Below are 19914 nucleotides of genomic sequence, written 5' to 3' on the forward strand. Positions count from 1 at the left end.
TTCAGCAATTCAACCAATTAATGTGAAATAACTGAAAAAAAGTTAATGTGAAATAAATTAACAACTCGTAATCCCAACAACACTTTCTGGCTCCCCACACGGATAGTCATGGTTCACCGATTTCTGGTCCATAAAATTATGTAGGTTAGGAATTTCAGAAGCACTTATCTATGAAATACCAGTGCCCATGGGAACTATGAATGCAGCCTTGTGACCTACACATAATATTAGATTATTTGAGGATGTTTTCGAAAAGAGCCACATTAATACTTGTTTGAGGTTGATGTACCACTTTTGTGAGGTCTTAAGTGTTAGGTATGTGGATAATATGTGGGAAAAAAAAGTAAGGCTAGAAATGTACTGTCAGCTGTGACTAAATGTAGCACCTTTTCCTCAGAGTCAGAACACCATCTCTAGGGATTTGAACCATAATCCAGGCTGACACTAAGTGCAGGACTGAGGGAATGCTACTCTGTAAGTGGTGCCATCTTTTAATACTGCCTTGGAAGATAAACATCCTATGATATCATTTTGAGGAAGTTCTGCCAAATATTTATCCGCAAACAATAGACTTATCTGATCATTAGCATATTACTGGTTATAGGACCACGATGGCTCCAAATGGATATCCATTGCCCTACGTTGTGATAGTAAATGTACCTTTCAAAGTATTTAAATGTCAATAAATAGTTACACTTATACTTGCATTGAAATAAGAAAAATTTTGGGTCTAGGCTATCTCCTTGATACATTTGAAGAGGGGTTAGTCTGGTCCATAACAGTGGTGAGTGGCTAACCTGAACCACTGTAGTCCACATGGTACAGGTTGACCAACAATGCCCTTAGAAAGGGAATTCCAGGATATTGACTCAGCCATAGTGAAGGAAAGGTGACCTATTTCCAAGTCAGGATGGTGAGTGGCTTGAGGGGAACTTTACAGGTTGTGGTATTTCCATATATCTCCTGCCCTTGTCCTTCTAGATGGAAGTGGTTGGGGTTTGGAAGTGCTGTTTAAGAATCTTCAGTGAATTTATGCAGTAGATATTAGACACTGCTGCTAGCGAGCATTGGTGGCAGATGCTTGTGGATGTAGTGGCAATCATGTGGCTGCTATGTCCTGGATGGTGTCAAGCTTCTTGAGTATTGTTGGAGCAGCACTCATCCAGGAAAGTGGGAAATATTCTATCACACTCCTGACTTGTGCCTTGTAGATGATGAACAGGCTTTGGGAAGTCAAGAGGTGAGTTACTCATTGCAGTATTCCTAGCCTCTGACCTGCTTTTGTAGCCAAAATGTTTATAAGACCATAAGACATAGGAATGGAAGTAAGGCCATTTGGCCCATTGAGTCCACTCCGCCATTCAATCATGGCTGATGGGCATTTCAACTCCACTTACCCGCAGTGATAGCCCTTTATGTGGCAAGTACATTGGAGTTTCTGGTCAATGGTAACCCCAAGGATATTGATAGTGGGGCATTCAGTAATGGTAACACCATTGAGTGTCAAGGGACGGTGGTTAGAGTGTCTGTTATTGGAGATGGTCATTGCCTGCCATTTGAATTTAGTATTTGAGGAGTCATGAATTGTGCTGAACATTGAGCAATCATCGCAAACATCCCCACTTCTGATCTTATGATAAGAAGCTGAAGATGGTTGGGCCGAGGACACTGCCCTATGAACTCCTGCAGGGATATCCTGGAGTTGAGATGACTGACCTCCAACAACCACAGCCACCTTCCTATGTGCTAGGTATGACACCAACCATCAGAGACTTTGCCCCCTGATGCCCATTGATTCCAGATTTGCTCAGGCTGCAAACAGTCGAATACAGCCTTGATGTCAAGGGCTGTCACTCTCACCTCCCCTCTGGAATTCAGCTCTTTTGTCCGTGTTTGAACCAGTGCTGTACTGAGGTCAGGAGCTGAATGACCCTGGTGGAACCCAAACTGAGTGTCATTGAGCAGTGCTGACAGCACTGTTGATGACTCCTTCCATCACTTTACTGAGATTGAGAGTAGAATGATGGGGCAATATTTAGCCAAGTTGAGTTTGTGTACAGGATAGACCTGGGAAATGTTCCACATTGGCAGGTAAATGCTAGTGTTGTAACTGTCCTGGAAAAGCCTGACTAATCGGCAAGTTCTGGAGCACAAGTCTTCAGTAATATTGCAGGAATGGTGACCATAGCCTTTGCAGCATCCAGTATCCAGTATCTCCAACCATTTCTTGATGTCAAGTGGAGTGAATCGAATTTGCTGAAGGTTGGTATCTATAATGCTGGAGACACTGGAGGAGGCCGAGATGGGGCATCCATAAAGCACTTTTGTCTGAGGTTTGCTGCAAATGTTTCAGCCTTATCTTTTTCACTGATATGCTGGGCTCTTCCATCATTGAGGATGGGAATATTGGTGGAGCCTCCTCCTCCAGTGAGTTGTTTAATTGTCCACAACCATTCACAACTGGATGTGGCAGGATTGCAAAACTTAGATCTGATCCATTGGCTATGGGATCACTTAGCCCTGTCGCTGTGTCTTTTACTGCTTTTGCTGTTCGGCATGTAAGTAGACCTTCACCATGTTGACACCTCATTTTTAGGAATGCCCAATTCTACTCCTAGCATGCCCTCCTGCAATCTCCATTGAGCTTGGGCTGATCCCCTGGCTTAATGGCAATGGGGATATGCCATGCCAGAAGGTTGCAGATAGTGCTGGCATAAAATTCTGCTGCTCTCGACAGCTCACAGCACTTCATGATTGCACAGTCCCGAGTTTGTCCCATTTAGCACTGCCACACAATGCAATGGAGGGTGTTCTCAATGTGAAGGCAGGACTTAGTCTCCACAAGGACAGTGCAATGGTCACTTTTGTTTTTCCCTCTTGTTGGTTCCCTTGTCACCTACCACAGACCCAGTTTAGCAGCTTGTCCTTTAGAACTCAACCAGCTCGATCAGTAATATTGCTGCCGAGCAACTCTTGGTAGACATTGAAATCCCCCACCCAGAGCACATTTTGCCATCCTCAGTGCTTCCCCCAAGTTTTGTTCAAATGGAGGAGTAATAATTGATCAGCCCAAGGAGGACAATACAATACATGGTAATTAGCAGGTTTAACCTGAAGCCATGAAACTTCATGAGGTCCGGAGTCACTGTTGAGGACTCCCAAGGCAACTGTGCCTGCACTCCTGCTGGGTCTGTCTGTCCTGTCGATAAGGCAAGACATCTCCAGGGATGGTGATGTGATGTCTGGGACATTGTTGGTAAGGAATGATTCCGAGTGTGACTGTGTCAGCTGTTTCTTGACGTGTCTGAAAGAGGGCTGTCCCACTTTTGGCACCAGCCCCCAGATATTAGTGAGAAGGACTTTGCAGGTTAGATATCGCTGTTTCTGTTTTGTCCTTTCTGGTGCCCAGGTCAATGCCAAATGGTCTGTTTCAGTCAAGACTTCATAGCAATTGATTTAAATAGAGTCATAGAGATGTACAGCATAGAAACAGACCCTTCGGTCCAACTCGTCCATGCTGACCAGTTATCCCAACCAAATCTAGTCCCACCTGCCAGCATTCCACCCATATCCCTCCAAACCCTTCCTATTCATATACCCATCCAAATGCCTTTTAAATGTTGCAATTGTACCAGCCTCCACACTTCTTCTGGCAGCTCATTCCATACACGTACCACCCTCTGTGTGGAAAAAGTTGCCCCTAAGGTCCCTTTTATATCTTTCCCCTCTCACCCTAAACCTATGCCCTCTAGTTCTGGACTCCCCCAACCCAGGGAAAAGACTTTGCCTATTTATCCTATCCGTGCCCCTCATAATTTTGTAAACCTCCATAAGGTCACCCCTCAGCCTCCAATGCTGCGGGGAAAACAGCCCCAACATATTCAGCCTCTCCCTATAGCTCAAATCCTCCAACCCTGGCATCATCCTTGTAAATATTTTCTGAACCCTTTCAAGTTTCACAACATCATTCCATTAGGAAGGAGACCAGAATTGCAAATGAGTGGCTTGCTGGGCTATTTCAGTGGACAATTGAGAGTCAACCACATTGCTGTGGGTCTGGAGTCACATGTGGGCTAGAGGAGGTAAAGATGGCAGATTTCCTTCTCTAAAGGACATAAGTGAACCAGATGGGTTTTTCTGAGAATTGACAATGGTTTCCTGGTTATCAGTGAATTTGAATTCCACCATCTGTCCTGTTAAGGTTCAAGCCTCTATTCACTCTTTGCTCATATTTAACCTGAAGCTGAGAGAATTTATAGGGTCCACAGGGGCTCCCAGGAACTCCTCCTCGACTGTACACCACTGTGGCACCACTTCTGCTGGGTCTGTCCTGACTTTGTCAGCGGTGTCTGGGACATTTCCTTTAAGCTTTGATTCCATGAGTCTGACGATGTTGATTGACTAGTTTATGAGATAGCTCTCCTAATTTTGGCACTAGCCCCCAGATGTTAAAAGGAGGGACTTTCCAGGGCTGTTTTTGCAGTTACCAATTTTTAATTCTAGATATTTTATTGAATTCAAATCCTCATTAGGCCATCGACACCCTGTGAGTAGGCCAGTGAAAGAAGTTGAGAATGATTGAGAGTAAAAATAGTTGAGTCGGTGTAAACTCTAAATAGAACATCATTATACTGTATATCAAACTGTTCTCAGTACATATTTACAAGATTACAAAAGTATTCTTCCTTAGTTTAAACTGAAAAATAGACTTGAAAATGAGTCAAGATTAGAGTGGTGTTGAAAAAGCATAGTAGGCCAGGCAGCATCCGGGGAGCAGGAAAATTTACATTTCAGGCTAAAGCCCTTCACCACGAGTGAGGCTGGGAGATATGGAGGGGGCGGGGGCAAGGTGGAAGGTAGCTCAGAGTGCAATAAGTGAATGGAGGTGGGGATGAGTGTGATAGGTCGGTGAGGAGGGTGGAGCAGATAGGTGGGAGGAAGATGGACAGATGGGACAGGTCATAGGACAGTCCTAAGCTGGCAGGTTGGAACTGGGGTAAGTTGGGAGGAGAAATGAGGAAACTGGTGAAATCCCCCATTGATGCCCTGGGATTGAAGAGTACCGAGACGGATGATGAGGCATTCTTCCTCCAAGCGTCGGGTGGTGAGGGAGCGGCGGTGGAGAAGGCCCAGAACCTGCGTGTCTTCTGCAGAGTGGGAGGGGGAATTGAAATGTTCGGCCACAGGGCGGTGGGGCTGATTGCTGCGCGTGTCCCGGACGTGTTCTCTGAAGCGCTCTGCTAGGAGGCGTCCAGTCTCCCCAATGTAGAGGAGATCGCATCAGGAGCAACGGATACAATAAATGACATTGGTGGATGTGCAGGTAAAACTCTGATTGATATGGAAGGCTCCTTTGTGGCCTTGGATGGAGGTGAGAGGGGAGGTGTGGGCGCAGATTTTGCAATTCCTGCTGTGGCAGGGGCAGGTGCCAGGGGGTGAGACGAGGGAGTGGGGGGAGTTGGGATGTTGGGGGGCATGGACCTGAGCAGGTAGTCATGGATGGAACGTCTTTATGGAAAGTGGAGAGGGGTAGGGAAGGAAATATATCCCTGATGGTGGGGTCCGTTTGTAGGTGGCGGAAATGGCGGAGGATGATGCAATGTATGGGGAGGTTGGTGGGGTGGAAGGTGAGGACCGGGGGGTTCTGTCCTTGTTGAGTATGGAGGAGTGGGTTTCAAGGGTGGAGGTGCGGGATGTGGATGAGATGCGCAGGAGGGGCACCATCAACCATGTGTGAGGGGAAATTGCGATCTTTAAAGAAGGAGGCTATCTGCTGTGTTCTGTGGTGGAACTGGTTATCCTCGGAGCAGATGCGGAGGAGGCGGAGGAATTGGGAATAGTAATAGCATTTTTGCAGGAGGCAGGGTATGAGGAGGTGTAATCCAGGTAGCTGTGGGAATTGGTGGATTTGTAGAAAATGTCAGTGTTGAGTTGGTCACCGTTGATGGAGATGGAGAGGTCCAGGAAGAGGAGGGAGGTGAGAGAGATGGTCCAGGTGAATTTAAGATCAGGATGGAATACGTTGGTGAAGTTGATGAAGTTGAAGTTGAGGAGGTTGAAAATGCGTTGTGTCGGAAAAGTCTGATTATGAAGGATAGCAATGAAGCATTGCTGTTCAGCTCTAAAGAGAGAGATCAGGGTTTGTTGGAAATTTTTATACTTCAGTGAGGAAATTATAGTTCTTGAATCAAAGTAAAAGAAAGATCAATTTTTAGCATTGGAAACAGGAAGTATTTGGTAATCTTAAAAAGGCCAGAAAACATTTGTAAGGCTTAAGCAATGTGATAAAAGAGTTCACTCTTTCTCTCTCCACAGATGCTGCCAGAACTGCTGAGTTTTTCCAGGACTTACTTTTTATGAGGAAAACGTGGGATTACTTTCTTTGAGGAGTAGAAGATTCAGATTGTATTTTCAAGACAATTGATTAATTGACCATTAATAAGTTGTTTGAGACAGTTGAACAATTCCAGAACCAGGAGGTGAAGACTGAAACTCAGAAAATGAAGTTAAAATCACACAACACCAGGTTATAGTCCAGCAGGTTGAATTGGAAGCACACTAGCTTTTGGAGCGACGCTCCTTCATCAGGTGATACTCCGAAAGCTAGTGCTTCCAATTAAACCTGTTGGACTATAACCTGGTGTTGTGTGATTTTTAACTTTGTACACCCCAATCCAACACCGGCATCTCCAAATCAGAAAATGAACAACTTATTAGACACTTTGGGTCTGATTTTCACGACGGTGGAGAATGGAAATGGTCAGAAATTGCAAGTCCGGCCCCTGAACTGGTATTTCCCATTTGTGTAAGAATGTAAGTGGAGTTAATTCAAGCTTCACACCAGCAGATCTCAGAGGGAGCTGGCCTCTTCAGTAACAAGTAGCTTCACTGAAGTGCAATTTTGTTGGAGTCCTTGCTGTCTGAAACCCAGAGTGGGGAGATTTTACAGTGTAAGACCAGGATATCTTTGGGAGAGTTGAGGTATCCCTGTGGATATCATCACAGGATTTCTTGGAAATGAGAATCACAGGTCTAAGTGGGTGTGTATCATGGATTCTTTGGGAAGTAGTCAGAAGCCTTTTGGAACTATCTCCTGAGAAAAGATTATGCATAAAAGACATATAAAGGCCTTGAATCTTTTCAAAACATGTCAGGAAGTGTCAAAATATGTATATACAAATAAATTGAATGCGATCTACAAATAGAAATATATGTAATAGAAGTACGTTTTTTCTGCAGTGTGTATGGGTAGACACTCAATGACTTGATGAAGTAGGTGAAGAAGAAAAAGGTGGTAGAGGAAGTAGGCGCTAAGTTGGCATATTTGTATGATTAGTCATAAAGAATGGGTAGAGAGCATTAGAGTCACAGAGTCATACAGCACAGAAACAGACCCATCGATCAACCAGTCTCTGCCAACTATAATCCCAAACTAAACTAGTCCCACCAGTCTGTGTTTGGCCCATCTCTCTCCAAACATTTCTTATTCATGTACTTATCTAAATGTCTTTTAGGTGTTGTAATTGTACTCACATCCACCACTTCCCCTGGAAGTTCATTTCACATATGAACCACTCTGTATAAACAAATGTTCCTTGTGTCTTTTTTACATCTTTCCTGTCTTACCTTAAAAATATTTGTTCAGTAAGGCTAAGGGAGTGTGAAGGGTGAAGAACTGAAGAATGTTTTCTATTCTCTTTTGGACGGTTAAAGTATGCCTTTGGATCTGTCGTGGAACAGCTTTAGTTATCAAGAACTGTCCAAAATCATTTGAATTAAAGAAAACAATTCTAGCTATTTCAAAGTGTCTGTTCATTTAAAACTCTTGTACGATTTGTGCTACAACAATTCAGCAGGTCTGGCAGCATCTATGGAGGGAAAGCCGAGTTAACGTTTTGGATCCAATGACCCTTCTTCTGAAGAAGTGTTAACTCTGCTTTCTCTCCACAGATGCTACCAGGCCTGCTGAGCTTTCTCAGCAATTTTTCTTTTTGTTTCAGATTTTCAGTATCTAGAGTTCCTTTATTGTAGGGTTTATGATGAATGGCTACCTTGTTAAGATATTATTTTCATAATTGGGTGCCTGTTGGTGTACAACTCCAACTGTTTACTGAATTGAAATGTTAGTTGATGTAAAGGATTGAGCACTCAAGTGGGATATTCAGTTCAGTTGCCCCCTTGCATACTGTACAGGGAAGAAGCTTTAAAACTTATAAAAAGACCAGCAAAAGAGACATCAGAGATGGGATCAACAAGGAACAGATATCTGCACATGAACTGTTTGTTCTCATTTCCCTGTCATCTTATTTTTTAAAAAATCATACTGTTCAGGCCTTTAATGACTTTTTTTTCAGGTCAGCTGGCACTTGACTCTGGGCTTCTGGCTCAGAAGCGGGGACAGTACTATTGCACCACAAGCCTTCCCATGTGATTTTCCCACTGTCATTTCATAGACTCGACTCCATTTCATCAGCTCACCTGCCTGTCATCCATGTCTTTGAAAGCCCAATGTGAGCAAATGCGAGGTCTCATGAGCAAATGCGAGGTCTTGCACTTTGGAAAAAAGAATAAAAGCATAGACTACTTTCTAAACGGTGAGAAAATTCATAAAGCCAAAATACAAAGGGATCTGGGAGTGCTAGTCGAGGATTCTCTAAAGGTAAACGTGCAGGTTGAGTCCGTGATTAAGAAAGCAAATGCAATGTTGTCACTTATCTCAAGAGGGTTGGAATATAAAAGCACCGTTGTGCTACTGAGACTTTATAAAGCTCTGGTTAGGCCCCATTTGGAGTACTGTGCCCAGTTTTGGTCCCCACACCTCAGGAAGGACATACTGGCACTGGAACGTGTCCAGCAGAGATTCACACGGATGATCTCTGGAATGTTTGGTATAACATATGAGGAACGGCTGAGGATCCTGGATTGTATTCATTGGAGTTTAGAAGATTAAGGGGAGACTTAATAGAAATTTACAAGATAATACATGGCTTGGAAAGGGTGGACACTAGGAAATTTTTTCCATTAGGCGAGGAGACTAGGACCCGTGGACACAGCCTTAAAATTAGAGGAGGTCAATTCAGAACAGAAATGAAGAGACATTTCTTCAGCCAGAGAGTGGTGGGCCTGTGGAATTCATTGCCACAGAGTGCAGTGGAGGCCGGGATGCTAAATGTCTTCAAGGCAGAGATTGATAGATTCTTGATGTCACAAGGAATTAAGGGCTACGGGGAGAACGCTGGTAAGTGGAGTTGAAATGCCCATCAGCCATGATTGAATGATGGAATGGACTCGATGGGCCGAATGGCCTTACTTCCACTCCTATGTCTTATGGTCTTATCGTCTTATGGAATGCTGCCCTCAACAGTCTAGCTGCTCTTCTCTCCTCCACATGTACCAGACAAGGAGCTAGAAGAGGAAGATGGTTTATAAAATCATGAGGGGCATGGATAGGGTAAATAGACAAGGTATTTTCCCTGGGGTGGGGAAGTCCAGAACTAGAGGGCATAGGTTTAGGGTAAGAGGGGAAAGATATAAAAGAGATCTAAAGGGCAACATTTTCACGCAGAAGATGGTTCGTTTATGGAATGAGCTGCCAGAGGATGTGGTGGAGGCTGGTACAATTGCAATATTCAAAAGGATGGGTGTATGAATAGGAAGGGTTTGCAGTGATATGGGCCGAGTTCTAGTAGGTGGGACTAGATTGGGTTGGGATATCTGATTGGCATGGACAAGTTGGACCAAAGAGTCTGTTTCTGTGCTGTACATCTCTATGACTCTATGACTCCAAGAGCAACTCAGCTCCTCTGCTTCTACCAGTTGAGTTTATGTTGTCAATTACTCAGTTCCTCACACAAATACAATACCAAGAGAAACACTAGACAGTGATTTATAAGTGATGTAAGAGAAAGGAATTAGTAGTCAAGGAGGAAGGAGAAAGCTGATACTGGCTGAGGATCGAGAAATGTGATCCATTGGTGGAAGAGCATGAGACTATGGTTCATGAGTCCTGCTTATGTGGGTCAATTTACAAGTATGCCAATTTGTCAGCTATTGTTTTCATCTTTCCAAAGGCATTGCTTTTAGATGCAATCCAACATCCTAAGAGTCAATTTCATATTGTGGTGTAACAAAGACCACTAACAACATGGAGACTGGACCCAGTCAACTCCATTCAGAGAGAAAACCATCTTTTATGATCTGCAAGTCAAACTCCTGCTAACTACTCCGAATTAAAAAATCAACCTCAACATGAATCCAAAATGGATCACAGGAAAAAGGTTGTGGCTGTATGAGCCGCTCCTTTTTTGAGGTATTTTCAGTGTTGGAGCTGATTTCCTCAAATTCCAGGAGCAGTATTTATTGTTTTATAAGCTGCTGCAATGTTCTGGAACTTGGGGGACAAAAAAAACCCAAAAGAGTGACACTTTTAAAAAAGGAGAAAGAGAGGCAAAGGGAGAGATCACGGGGTCCGTGAGAGAGAGGGAGAAAGAAACTTACACTGCTGTCTGACATCGCAGTGAATCTGCACAGCAGTGAATCTGCACGGATACTGCCTTTGCTGTTTGAGTTCAAGTATTTCTGGATATCAGAGCATGTCTAAGAAACGTTAACCAACAGCAAAAATCACGGCTGACCTTGGAGGAACCTGTGTGGGAGACCTGACAGCATGGCAGCAGATAAGTGCACAGTTTTAAAGTGTAACATTACTATTCTTTTTTTTTGGTAAATCTACAATAGTGAGTAGAGTGGGTTGTTTTTGGTTATATGTTTTGTTGAGATCTGTCTCTTGATTAAAATTTAAAAACATAAATTACAGGTACTTGGTTAGCATGGAGGAGTGATTTTTACAGCAGTAAGACCATGCTAATTTCTGATTCTGTAGATTGTTATGGTGCAAAGACGGCCTTTAGTACAGTGATGTGCTCTTGCTGTCAGTTGTGGGAGATTAGGGAGAGTTTCTGATGATTATGTCCACAGTAAGTGTGTGGATGCAAATCCTGTTGGATCGCATGGATCATTCCGAGCAGCAGATAGAGGCAATGAGGAATTTACCGGAGCTAGGGATTATGATGGATGGCAGCTATAGGAAGTGATTAAAAACCGCAGATACAGTCATGTATATGGATTAACTCCAGGAAAGGTAGGAGAGAGAGGCAGGTAGTGGCTATCCCCATCTCAAACAACTATGCTGTTTTGGAAAATGTAGGGGGTGATGGATTCTCAGGAGAATGTAGCATAAACAATCACGTTTCTGTATCAAGACAGGCTCTAATGTAACAAGGAGTATGTCAGGTTCCAAACAATCGATTATGATAGGGAACTCTCTAGTCAGAGGCACAGACAGACGTTTCTGCGGCTGACAATGACAAATCAGAATGGTGTGTTGCCTCCCTGGTGCCAGAATCAAGGAAATCAAGGAGAGAGTGTAAAATATTCTCACAGGAGAGTAGGACCAGCAGGAGGTCATTGTACACATTGGAATCAATGACATAGGAAAGAAAAAAGATGAGATTCTGAAGGGAGGATATAGGAGGTTAGGCAGAAATTTAAAAAGGAGGTCCTCGAGGGTAGTAATATCTGGATTACTCCTGGTACCATGAGCTAGTGAGGGTAGGAATAGGATGGAGGAGATGAATGCATGGTTGAGCTGGTGTATGGGAGAAAGATTAACATTTTTGGATGATTGGAATCTCTTTCAGGATAGAAGTGACCTGTACAAGAAGGATGGTTTGCATCTGAATTGGAAAGGGACTAATATACTGGCAAGGAGATTTGCAAGAGCTGCTCAGGAGAATTTAAACTAATAAGGTGGGGGAGGTGGGACCCAGGGAGATAGTGAGGAAAGATTTCAATCTGAGACTGGTACAGTTGAGAAAAGAAACAAATCAGTCAGGGCAGGCAGGGACAAAGCAGAGAGCAAGATAAGACTGACGCATTAAACTGGATTTATTTCAATGCAAGAGGCTTAACAGGAAAGGTAGATGAACTCAAGGCATAGTTAGGAACATGGGACTGGGATTTATAACAATCACAGAGATGTAGATTAGGGATGGACAGGACTGGCAGCTTAATGTTCCAGGATACAAATTCTATAGTAAGGAGAGCAAGGGCGAAAGAATGGAAAGGGGGTGAGTGGCATTTTTAATAAGGGATAATATTATGACTGTACTTAGGGAGGATATTCCCGGGAATATGTCCAGGGAAGTTATATCACCTTATTGGGATGGTACTATAGACCCCCCAATAATCAGTGGGAAATTGAGAAACAAATTTGTAAGGAGATCTCAGCTATCTGTAAGAATAATAGGGTGGTTATAGTAGAGGATTGTAACTTTCCAAACGTAGACTGGGACTGCCATTGTGTTAAGGGTTTAGGTGGAGAGGAATTTGTTAAGTGCGTACAAGAAAAATTTCTGATTCAATATGTGGATGTATCTACTAAAGAAGGTGCAAAACTTGACTGACTCTTGGGAAATGAGGCAGGGCAGGTGACTGAGGTGTCAGTGGGGGACCACTTTGAGGCCAATGATCATAATTCTATTAGTTTTAAAATAGTGATGGAAAAAGATAGACCAGATCTAATAGTTGAAGTTCTAAATTGGAGAAAGGCCAATTTTGATGGTGTTAGGTAAGAACTTTCAAAAGTTCATTGGGGGCAGATGTTTGCAGGTAAAGGGACGGCTGGGAAATGGGAAGCCTTTAAAAATGAGATAATGAGAATCCAGAGACAGTATATTCCTGTTAGAATGAAAGGCAAGAGTGGTCGTGTAAGGAATGTTGGATGACTAGAAAAATTGAGGTTTTGGTTCAAAAAAAGAAGGGAGCATATGTCAGGTACAGACAGGATAGACTGAGTGAATTCTTAGAAGAGCATAAAGGCAGTAGCAGTATACTTAAGAGGGAAATGAAGAGGACAAAAATGGGACATGATATAGCTATGGCAAATAGAGTAAGGAGAGTCCAAAGGGATTTTACAAATACATTAAGGACCAAATGGTAACTTGGGAAAGAATAGGGCCCCTCAAAGACCAGCAAGGCAGCCTATATATGGAACCGCAGGAGATGGAGGGAGATACTAAAGAGTATTTTGCATCAGTGTTTACTGTGGAGAAGGACATAGAAGGTATAGAATGTGGGGAAATAGATGGTGACATCTTGAAAAATGTCATGTTACAGAGGAGGAGGTGCTGGATGTCTGAAAATGCATAAAGGTGGATAAATCCGTTGGACCCGATTAGGTGTACCCGAGAACTCTGTGGGAAGCTAGAGAAGAGATTCCTGGGCTCTTTGCTGAGATATTTAGATCATCAATAATCACAGATGAGGGGCCGAAAGACTGGAAATTGGCTATCGTGGTGCCACTGTTTAAGAAAGGATAAGCCAGGGGACTATTGACCGGTGAACCTGACATCGGTGGTGGGCAATCCTAAGGGACAGGCTGTACATGTATTTGGAAAGGCAAGGACTGATTAGGGATTGTCAACATAGCTTTGTGTGTGGGAAATCATGTCTCAGTAACGTGATTAAGTTTTTTGAAGAAGTAATGAAGGGATTGATGAGGGCAGAGCGGTGGACAAGATCTGTATGGACTTCAATAAGGCGTTCGACAAGGTTTGTCATGGTAAACTGGTTAGCAAGGTTAGATCACATGGAATACAGGGAGAACTAGCTATTTGGATACAGAACTGGCTCGAAGGTAGAAGACAGAGGGTGGTGGTGGAAGATCGCTTTTCAGATTGGAGGTCTGGGTTCACTGCTTTTCATCATTTATGTAAATAATTTGGATATGAACATAGGAGGTATAGTTAGTAAATTTGCAGATGACATCAAAATTGGAGGTGTAGTGGACAGCGAAGGTTACCTCAGAGTACAACAGGATGTTAATCAGATGGGCCAATGGGCCAAGGAGTGGCAAATGTGAGGTGAAGCATTTTGGAAGGCAAAGCAGGGCAGCACTTATACACTTCATGGTAAGGTCCTGGGGAGTGTTGCTGAACAAAGAGACCTTGGAGTGCAGGTTCATAGTTGCTTGAAAGTGGAGTCGCAGGTAGACAGGATAGTGAAGAAGGCATTTTATTGGTCAGAGCATTGAGTATCAGAGTTGGGAGGTCATGTTGCAGCTATACAGGACATTGGTTCAGCCACTTTTAGAATATTGTGTACAATTCTGGACTCCCTCCTAAAAAAAGGATGTTCTGAAACTTGAAAGGGTTCAGAAAAGATTTACAAGGATATTGCCAGGGTTGGAGGGCTTGAGCTGTGGGGAGAGGCTGAATAGGCTAGGGCTGTTTACCCTGGAGTGTTTGAGGCTGAGGGGTGACCTTCTCGAGGTTTATAAAATCATGAGGAGCATGAATCGGGTAAATAGATAAAGTCTTCACCCTCAGGTGAGGGAGTCCAGAATCAGAGGGCATAGGTTTAGGGTGAGTGAGGAATGATTTCAAAGGGACCTAAAAGGCAACCTTTTCACGCAGAGGGTGGTGAGTGTGTGGAATGAGTTGCCAGAGGAAGTGGTGGAGGTTGGTACAATTATAACATTTAAAAGACATTTGGATGGGTATGTGAATAGGAAGGATTGAGAGGGATTTGGGCCAAGAGCTGGCAAATGGGACTAGATTGGGTTAGGATGGTCGGCATGGATGAGTTGGACCGAAGGGTCTATTTCCATGCTGTACATCTCTATGACTCTGTGTCAAACTTCCACTTGTGTTTATACATACAACTGTAAAACCTCAGAATAATGGACAGAATGGGGTGAATTTCTGCATAGATTCTCCTGGCCATAATTTCATTTTGAGAACTACTGAAACCTCAGAGAAAATGGTATAAAGAGTGTATGACAGGAGAAAGGACAAGAAATTCGCTTCCAAAGTATCGAATAATTAGTTTTCTAATTGAACAAAAGAACATCTTGTAATATTTTAACACGTTGTTGAATATTTTTAAGTAATTTGACTTTTTTTAACCTCAGTGATGTTTATGGTTGTTCACCCATTACACTGTCAATATTTTCTGGTTTACTTTATCAACCTAACAATCATTTCACAAAAGACATCTGGTGTTGGGTAATGTGTTTTGCAGCATCTCTGGGTCAGCCAGAACAATGATGGACAGAATGTTCGTATCTTCGTTGTTGTATTATTTATATTGGATGAGGTAACAACAGGTCTCCAAATGTAATTACAGCTCTCTGATAAATTTAAGTGGTTAATGAGAGAATGAGAAACAAAGTGAATATACTATTTTCTCATGGAGGAAATGTTACTGCTATGTGCTAATTGTATAAATTATAATTTAATGTTTATGCTTGCCGAGTACTTATTGGATAATTACAAATACAGATATAAAGGTACACTATTGACACTGGTGGTGAGTTGTAGATTTAGGAATTATACATTTGTAAAATTCCAGTTTGTAAATAAAATTGGAAAAAGATTGACTTCTGGTCTTCCCCTTCTCAAATTGGATTCAAGAAGCTTGTCTAAAGATATATGTTGGGAATTATTCTTTTTTATTTCAGAATTTCCCATTCTGAACAGCTTTTGTGACGAATGGGTGAAAGCAGGTATAAATTGTTAAGGTGTGATTAGCTGCTGGTATTGTCAGAGTCTGAATTATGACCAATGGAAGAAGTAAATACATATGTGGGCAAGGCTTGCATCCCAACTCAGGAGAAAACCAGCTATGTCCTTGGCTTTGTTGTTGTGTAATAGAAATCAAATCAGAAACAAAGTGTTTTTGAGCTGGAAACCCATTGGATGGATACCAATTTTATTAGATTTCATAGTTAAAACTTACAACAAAATTGATAAGACCACAAAACAGAGGAGCATAAGTTGACCATTCGGCCCATCATGTCTGCTCTTTGATTCACTGAGATCATGGCTGACCTCCACCATCCTGCCTTTTCCTCATAACTTCTGGTTTCCTGACTGATTAAAGATCTGTCTATCACAACCTTGAATATATTTGATGAACCAGCCTCAACAGCCCTCTTGGTAAAAATAATTCCAAAGATTCACAACTCTCTCAGAGAAGGAATGCATCTGTATGAAGTATGCAACTGCTTACTCAGATTATGCCCTCTGATCCTTTCATAATGGAATCCTTACAGTGCAGAAAGAGGCCATTTAGCCCATTGAATCTGTACTGACCCTCCAAAGAGCATCCCACCAGACACACTTTCCCCATTTTCTCCCTGTAACCCTGCATTTCCCATAGCTAACCTACCTGGCCTGCAAATGTCTGGACACTATGGGAAATTTAGCATGGCCAATCCACCTGCACATTGTGGAAGGAAACTGGAGTACTTGGAGGAAACCCACACAGACACAGGGAGAACATATAAACTGAACAATCACCCAAGGTTGGAATCAAACCTAGTTCCTGGTGCAGTGAGGCAGCAGTGCTAACCACTGAGCCACCATGCCTCTTGAAGGGAATACAGCCTCTCCACATCTGCTCTGTCAAGTCTACTAAGAAGCCTGTATAGTTTAATAAGGTTGCCTCTAATACTTCTAAATGCCAAAGCGTACAAGTCCCACTGACTCAACCTCTGCTCGTATAAAATTCCTTCCATGCCCAAAAATAACCTTGTGAACCTTCTCTGGACTGCCAGAAAGCCTATATCTTCCCTTTAATAAGGTCCCAAAAATGCTCACAGGTGTGGTCTGACTAGTGCTGTGCATTTTTTCTTAGCAGAATCTCCTTATTTTTATACTCTATTTCCCGTAAAATAAAAGGCCCTAGTCCATTTGCCTTCCTATTACCTGCTGAACAAGATGCTAGATTTTATGATTTATGCTCAATATCTCCCAAATTTCCATGCCTTTATGAAACTGCCTAAAGAGACAAGTAAAACAGATGGAAAACTATGGAATCTTACCAAACACGTTTATGGTCTGAACAATGTCTTAAGCTTGTGGCATTTTTCAGAGAGATCTGTTTTGCTAAAATGAGACCATGTTCAAGTAAAAACATATCCTGCAATGTTTTATTGGTATAGAACAGAGAAGCCTTCAGTCACCTTCACAATGTACGTTAATATTTTCTGATGGAGTACTACCATGCAATTTGAGAAAAAATGTTTTTAATAAGATGAAAGTAAAATTTAAGTCTGGAAGTAAAGCTTCAGGATCTTTGTTTAAATATTAAATAAAATAGGTCAAGAGTAACTTTCAATCAGCAATTGTATTTAGAGAGTGTTACTCTTATCTCAGTTAATCCTGCTAGATCATTGCAGAAAAATGATATCACGTAATTAAACAGTGGTGAAACTTGACTGGTCAGTTAAATTGGTTATGCACTCAGACAAGACCAGTTATTACTTTTGTACTTTGATGAAACACCGTTAAGTTTCAGATTTTTATAGGGCAAATAAAACATTCGAAAAATTAAAGAGAAATGCAAACTAAAGTTTCCATCCTTGGAACATTGATTAGCTCTTTTTTTGTAGTTATTCTTCTCACTTTAATCGATCGGATGGGCATCTGAGTGCAATTGGGTTGATTGTCATTTTGTTTTGTGAAAACGGGGAAATGTTGGTCTTTATCCTGAACAGTTAACAACATTTTAAAAAGATTGTTAAAATTATTTTACCTGCAGAAGCACTTGTTTTTGTGGAAACTGGAGATATGGGATCGATTTGGCAAATATTTCAGAAATCCTATATGGATAAATGTACAGGAAATAGTTTATCTTTTGAACTTTACATGGATAATTATTTATGGTGGAATAACATACAGATCATAAAAAGTTTGTGAACAAAGATGAAGGATTGATCTTGCTCGTGTAAAACAATGTTAGAAAAAAAGAAATCTCCTCATGTTAACTGGATAGATGCAGGTAACCAATTGCCTGATTGTTTCACAAAAAGGAATGCATTTACCAAAAGATATTGGAGACCCTTGGAGAGGGCATCTTGTAATGGAACACTTGTAAAAGAATATAGAAAATCTTTCTCAAGTTGTTTTGAATTTTTTTTAAGTGGAACTTAAATTTCACAATGAGCCTTGGGAAATTGATAGTCAGTCTCAATTTCTTAAAACTAATGAAGCATGATTTTGAATGCTTCAAAACTGTATTAATTTCACACTGGTCATGTTCCCTGAACATAAAATTGGAGTTGTTTGTTGTTGAAGGTACTGCTGCATCTCAGTGATCATTGTATTTCTATCTTTAGATGTTTTTAAAATCACACAAGTGATATATCCAATAAGATCTATCATTCATGTTCAGATGCCAGTAACATTATGCATCTCTGGACTTTCATTAGATGTGGTTTTACTTAGCTATGGCATAGATGAAAGTACATCATAAAAACCAACCATGTCTGCAGTAATAACATTGTACAAGTGGTATATATTATAATTTTATATTTAAGAAAATGGGGACAAGGATGAAGTGTTTTTTTCAGCATTACATTTACATCACTACTCCAGAAGATTAAATGTTTTCATTTTTTATTATTTTTGCATTTCACTTATCAGCAAGCATTATTATTTATCATCCTTGAATTATTTAGAATTGCAGTTTCACATTGCACCGAAATTAATCGGCCTGTAAATGTAACAACACTAGACAGTTTTCACAGGACTGACTACAGTGCTCACCTCCCCACAATAAACTGCCAGTGCCTGAAAAACTCATGCTGCAAGGTCGTCTGGGAAATTTGGAGTGGATTTTCAGTGAGGTAGAAATTCTTAAAATTTGCTGTTGTCCTTAAAAAGAAATAACTCTGTGAAATGGAAAAGATGTTATAGAAAATCAGCTGGTCTAGTAGCATCAGTGGAGAGAGAAACAGAGTTAATATTATGAGTCTGTTAGAATCTTTTTCAAAAGTGAATCTGTGAAATTTGGGAATGGGCTTTGGTGAAATCTCTAATGCCAACAAAGGAGCAACATGGGGCAAACTATAAACAAAATAAAGATACGTACTCTACTGCATATACTTTGTTAATATTGGTACTTGATATTCTGTAGGAATAACAGTTATGAGTTGCAGCATCCTCAAAAATTATCCAAACAAGTTGTTTCTTTTGCCTAACAATTGTAGAAAATGTTTCCACAGCACAACGTATGTTTCTGCTGTGACATTTAAATTTTAAAAGGCTGTTCCAAATTCTCATCTGAACTATTTTGAGTAAAACTCACACAGGTGAGGATGTGTACTCACACATGGCTTGCAGTGTGGTTCTATTTGGTGTCTTATCAGAATTCCAGGAGAAGGCTGCTCCCTGCCACCAAGAGAAGTCATCAACAGTTTGGGGCACCGTGACAGTTGGAGTAATCAATTTAGAGATTTGTCTTCACATACAGAACCCCAGTGTCCAACAATTGAGTAGAGAATGGAGAGTGCCACAACCATCCAGAAAATATTACATTCACGCTAGAGCTCACTCTCCCTCTGAGTAATGTGGAAGTGCACAATGCACAAATATAGGAAGGAACATATATATTAGCTGAGCACTAAGCATCACACCCTGAGACAAAGACAAGATTTCTTTATTTTCTCCTTCAGTGGGATTTTCCAAAGCCTGAAGCAGACCCAGCTGGTAGCAGCTAGAAGCACACGTCACAGTGGGTTGAACAAGGTACTCCATCTGCTTCACATGCCATTGCTAAATCAAGCACCCTCGGGCATTTAGATAGTTTCGAGAAGAAAAATTGGATAAAACACAAATCACAAGTGAAAAGGAGCATTTGGAGAGAGCAGCTGGAGAACAGATAGCAATCGCCCACGTATTTGACCCTGAGACTGTTTTCAGCTGCACAGGCTAAATGCGGAAGAGAGGAAAGAGACCTACTGCACCTTATTTGAATTCCCTGCAAAGAATTTTGGAATTATGTATAAGAAAGCAGATCCAACATATCTTCAACAAAATATGAAGGATCTTCAAATCTGCAGTGCACTAT

This window comes from Hemiscyllium ocellatum, chromosome 1, assembly GCF_020745735.1.
Source record: "Hemiscyllium ocellatum isolate sHemOce1 chromosome 1, sHemOce1.pat.X.cur, whole genome shotgun sequence".
Taxonomy (NCBI): Eukaryota; Metazoa; Chordata; class Chondrichthyes; order Orectolobiformes; family Hemiscylliidae; genus Hemiscyllium; species Hemiscyllium ocellatum.